At 33.9% G+C, this 5,617-nt stretch overlaps 1 protein-coding gene across 9 annotated transcripts in view; it reads right to left on the reverse strand.

Moving 5' to 3' along the window:
* LOC125645853 (uncharacterized) overlaps positions 1-5,402 on the reverse strand; it is a 23,276-nt gene extending 17,874 nt beyond the window's left edge. The window contains exons 1-2 of one of the 9 annotated variants that reach the window (XM_056141443.1): positions 5,347-5,392; positions 5,071-5,245 (exon numbers count right to left, since the gene is read on the reverse strand). The gene's annotated coding sequence lies outside the window, so the exon portion shown is untranslated. Of the gene's footprint in view, positions 1-399; positions 539-714; positions 841-1,066; positions 1,185-2,447; positions 2,538-5,070 lie in introns of those variants that run through there. The other 8 variants (XM_056141441.1, XM_048871718.2, XM_048871717.2 and 5 more) reach the window with 8 other exon arrangements.
* Positions 5,403-5,617: the final 215 nt, after the last annotated feature.

Below are 5,617 nucleotides of genomic sequence, written 5' to 3' on the forward strand. Positions count from 1 at the left end.
ACACAAACAGCATCATCTGCGTAATTGAATATTTCACATCTACTTTTCCGTCAGGGTCACAAAAAACTGCCATCAGTGCACTACAAACTCTACGGCATATTTCATCTCTTTCCCAAGGAAGTGGTCAATTTTTTTAATACCACAACTTTTATGATTAACCTTAATTTCTACCAATCTAGTTAGACGGCAAATCAAGCGTATGCATGGCCACTCCAAATCCTGAACATAAATTGATTCAGAAAACAAAATGATACAGTTCTATTTTATGGAGGGCAGGTAAACTCCAGTACTTGTTACCAAGACATCAACAGATCTATATTTACATGGAAATAGCGGACATCGATAGATCTATATTTACATGGAAATAGCAGACATCGATAGATCTATACATGTATTTACATGGAAAAATACTGAGGTCCACTGATACTCTCTGCAGGGCTGGTTTCCACAGCAACATAAGGACTTGGGAATATATCACGTAGTATGCAGCCTATCAGCCGAGTCCTTGGTTTTGGGCTTTATCGAATCCTTACACAAAAACATCTGTTCAAATTATCTCTCAAGGTTCACCATTAACGCATCATTTTCACAGGAAAGTACATGTAAATACCGTGATAAAGCATATGATGCAATGAATCCTACACAAATTTATGTCATAAAGGTATTTTTATCAATGTAACGTATATACATCATGTACGTCAAACTTATTCATACCTTGGCCATAGTCCTACATGTACATACAAACTGTAATACACAGTTTGCCTCAAGGTTTTAAACTTACACCATTCATAACTGTCGATAATGGACATGTAAAATGCATCCTATCACATGCTACAAAAACCAATAAACTTAACACAATTCAAATGAAGGAGATTCAATAATCATACTTTAAATCATTTCCTTTTTCAAATGATATTCACTTAAATGGACAAATTTAGCAGTCTCCTCTGCAAAATCATGGAAAATGTGGGTGAAGCAAACTTCCTTATTTTATCTAGATCAAAGTTACATCATTGCCAGCATTCTAAACATTTGACAAAAATCCTCCACCTGAGTTAATGTTTACCTGTGCAGCCCTCACCTGGTGTGTTTACATATAAATGATTCATACAGATCACGGAATTAATCTCCCATGTACATTTTAATTAGGTGCCTACTACCACTCTGTCAGTAAGATAAATTCATTACCACTGAGTCATCACCGAAATCTTACTATCTGATCGCCCATTTTCCCCCTCCCATCATTCAAATAGCTTACAATTAATCTGTCTGTAACCTTGTGTCACTTCAAAATTCCATTCACTCAAACAACTACAAAAAGTTACCTCTACTACAATCTATAAGCTTCTGGATTAGATTTTCTCCAAACATCAAAGAACATTTTATCTCATACTTACAAACAATAATTACGACCGACCCTGGACAATGAGAGTGGACCTCGTAAACATATGTTAAAAAACAGACCTCACCACAGAACCACAATTTCTTACAGCAATATAGTGACCAGGGTGATCTACACAGCAGAATGCCTAAGTCATGCGGTTCCCAAAGAGTTAATGTCCAGCCCATTGACAAATACAAGGGCCATTTTTACGAGGCCTAATTAATTACTTGACATTCGTGGTTCTAATGCTGCAGGGTGATTTTAGCATCTCATCATTGAGTCAAGATATGGAGTGATTGCATCGTCTCAAAACTTCAAGTAGATGTATAATATGGAATTCATGTATTGATAATGAATTAGTGACTGATAATTCATTGATAAAGAATTATTGACTGATAATTGACAAGTACATATACTATTTTAACACTATATGCCAAATTATACCAAATGAAACCCTAATTTTTAAATATTCACTACACAGTCTTGTAAAACATTATAGCTTGATTTACAATCAACAATATTGCGCAATGTTTTCCTTAGAAATCAGGGACATAAACTTTTCTGATATTATCTTTATCAAAACATTTTGTTACAGTAGGAAATATAACAAAGCTGACAGTATACAAAATGAACTTCCATTGTATGACATATACACAAGAAATGTACACATTTAAGATGTTGAAAGGATCCCTAAGTTTACAAACCTAGGAATCCTTTCAACATCTTAAATGCATAAGGAAGGGAAAAGATCTAAACATTCTATTTTAAAATGGGTTGTAATGGGTCAATGCACCTTGTTCATTTCACATCTGTGAAGGTTTCAATGTATTATGAAATTCACTTTTTTCATAATCATAATATTTGTATATTGTGCTTATTATTTGTATTTCAAATATTTCTGCATGCTATTCAAACTACCACAAACAATGATAAACGAAAAGCACCTGCTGTATCAAAGCACAGGTACCATGATTGTACTTTCAGTTTATACTGAGGCATTCTCCACACAAATGTACATAAAACCTTCTTAGATAGCACAAGGATAAAACAACTAAGACATTACCTGATACCAAATCAGACTGCATAACCAAAACAATCATCTAAAAAGATTGGCAATGGGATGAAAGATTACTGTTTATCAAGCTGGTGACTTCAAGTCTACCCTTTATATTATATCATGTACGTATGTAAGATTTCTCTGTAATCCTCTGTAATGAGGTATTCAGCTTTCAAAAGTTGATAGTTTGAATTCAATGAAAGAATCCACAGACACATATTACAAATCTGGTACAAAGGTACAGAAAAAATGTGAATTTAGACAAAATCTTTAGTGTCACACCAGTCATTTAGAGAAGAGATTGGGCATTAATTTACAAAACACCTTGAAGTTCACCTAACAAGATGTCTATTAAATACATGTATCTTTATAAAGAATTAGTAATTAAATAAATGTACAATCTGTAACACATTTACATTACACATATTTACTGGTAGAGACCAAGTTTGCTGCAATTAGAGAATTAAAGATTTGTTACTTAAGTTAAAACAAATCGTCCATTTCCCATAAAACATATTTGCATGAATATATATATTCACAAAATCTTTGTCAATGACAGAGTCACTATCATGCAGAACTAATTTGTTGTCCAAAACCAATATCAAATTTATTTAACCTCATTATTCATATAAGCTAATTAATGAAAATACATTAGACCTTGTTTAAAAGAAACTGGTTTATATAGAAATCGTAGACCTATATAAAGAACAATTTTAAAAATGATAAGTTCCATAACCTTCATCAATCTTTGTATTTAAAAGAACAATTGCTTAGTTTTCCTGACCATCATCAATTTCATCTATTTGTTAGTTTGTAGTGCAGTCTCTATGTTCATACCAATGTTAAAACGTCAGTCGAAGTTGCCTTAGTACGTTTTCAAATCCATCATAAAAGTTAAATACAAATAAATATATTAAGCATTTAATTTTTCTTAATATAGCTGTTGTTAATGATACTCAAATAACTGTATAACATTAGCTATGTAGACATTTATAGGGGTAATACGGAAATATATGGGGTCCTTGAAAAAAATCATATTGGGTGAGGTGCATGCCAAGCACAATATGGTTTTTTTTCAAGACCCCATATATTTCTGTATTACCCCTCTAAGTGTCTATATACAATGAATTTATCCTGTCGATAATTTTACCTATACATTAATTAAAGGCATATTGACATTATTCATTCTTGATGCTTTTCTAATGTACATGACAACTGTCATAATAAATGACTGCAATGTATGTATTCGTTGAGATAATTTATCAAACGCACATCAATGAAAAAGTGGCTGCAACATTTAAACCATCAACAACAGGATAAAAACAAGTTTTTCAACAAACGGTAAATTTAGAAATGAATTCATTTGTTTTTGTACACCTATGACGTCATCAGGGATGTGACTGAATTCCTCAGAAATCAGAGGAAAACTGGTCAAAAAGGGAGGAAAACACCTCACCCTACCTGGAAAAATATCATTTTTTGCCACTTTAGATCAAATCCAGTGTTTCGTTTTTTCGAAAATTGAGCAAATCAGAGGATTTCCTCTGAAAAGAGGAAAAATCACACCCCTGCATCATAATATGCGCTGACTCCAGTGACGGGGTATATGTATTCTCATGACGTCATAGTACACACATGTGGTCAGTAAACTATGTGGGAGGGGCATATTGAAAATATTAGGTTAGTAAGAGACATAATGTAGTATTGGTTTCAATCAATGAAATTACAAGATTTTTATCAGAGGCAGGATAATATATAATGAAACAAGTTTACAGATTTCTGAATAAATAGATTTAGCTTGTACCTATCTGTAAACAAATGTCCTTATATGGATGCAAGAAACCTCATTTATGACTAACTAAGTGCATATTGTAGGTGTCCCCCCTTTCCAAACCAGTGAATCCATCCTGTTCTCCAAACTCGTAAAAGAAAAATAGACTCATTTTGTTTCCTCTATGCTGTCTTAAAACACCTACGAGGCAATCATTACACACAGGACCAGAATGCATCTGTGGGTCGAAAGTGTCCCAAATAATGATAATCACGACAATATCTTACACAAATCATAGGCAATATACCGACAACATTAACAGACATCAATATATAACTATCAAACTAATGTAGCCAAAATTACCAACAGCTGAAACAATTTAACTCACACACAAACCAACTCAAACACAGAGTGTCTGCACATCAGATAGCTCACATTTAAACATTTTGTACACTAAATATTACATATCAGATTCTATGCGAGACACATATGTTAAAGTTATGCTGAATGGTCTCTTCCATTCAGTGACTTTTTAATTGTCATTCAGTGATATTTCAGTAACTGGAAGATTCAGTTTTATCTTGTAGATGTAGTAACACAAGTACTAAATGATTTACATTGCAAAATAGGGCCATTCTGAGGTTGTTTGTAAAACAATGAGAATGGTCTACCAAAGCCGATATTCAATAATCCCTTCAGCATTGGGTCTACTTTAAAAGCCCCCCTCCCCAATCTACTCGCGTCCATTCTCCTAAACATGAAACATCGATCTGAGGAAATGAAATAGGTTATATCGCTTCAAGTTAAATATGTTAGTCTCAATCTAATTTCTGGAAACAGCAGATAGACATGATATACCCCTGAATGATAAAACCTGCGAACCACGATCCCGTTTTTACATCTGAATGAATGTTGAAATTCTAGCAAGTTCGTTCAATCAATGGAATCAACAGTCGCGTTGTTTAGGATGAAGTACTTTCATTTTCATGGGATTTACTTACCTTCCTGTTTCCCTGTGTGTGTTGTATCGTATCTAAAACACCGAGGCCTTTCAACAAACGTATATACCCATCAAAAATGCCACAGTGAAAATGCATTTAATTTTTAACAGAATAAAACTTTTAGGCACCTTACCTTTGTTTTTGCCGGAAGTGAATTAGAAATTGATTACTTACGAACGATAACTCGAGAATTCAGATTCTTAACCGATCCCGAGTGAAATGTTGTGCATGGGAGGCCGAATTACGGACGTTTCGGGAGCCCGACGTTTCGGGACCCGGATGTTTCGGGACTAGACAACACGTTTCGGGACTTCGATTTACATGTTTCGGGACTTCAGGTAACACGTTTCGGGACTTCATAATAATTTTGTTAGAAAATGACTAGATACTTGTTAAACTTTGTT

The sequence above is a fragment of the Ostrea edulis genome, chromosome 6, assembly GCF_947568905.1.
Source record: "Ostrea edulis chromosome 6, xbOstEdul1.1, whole genome shotgun sequence".
NCBI lineage: Eukaryota > Metazoa > Mollusca > Bivalvia > Ostreida > Ostreidae > Ostrea > Ostrea edulis.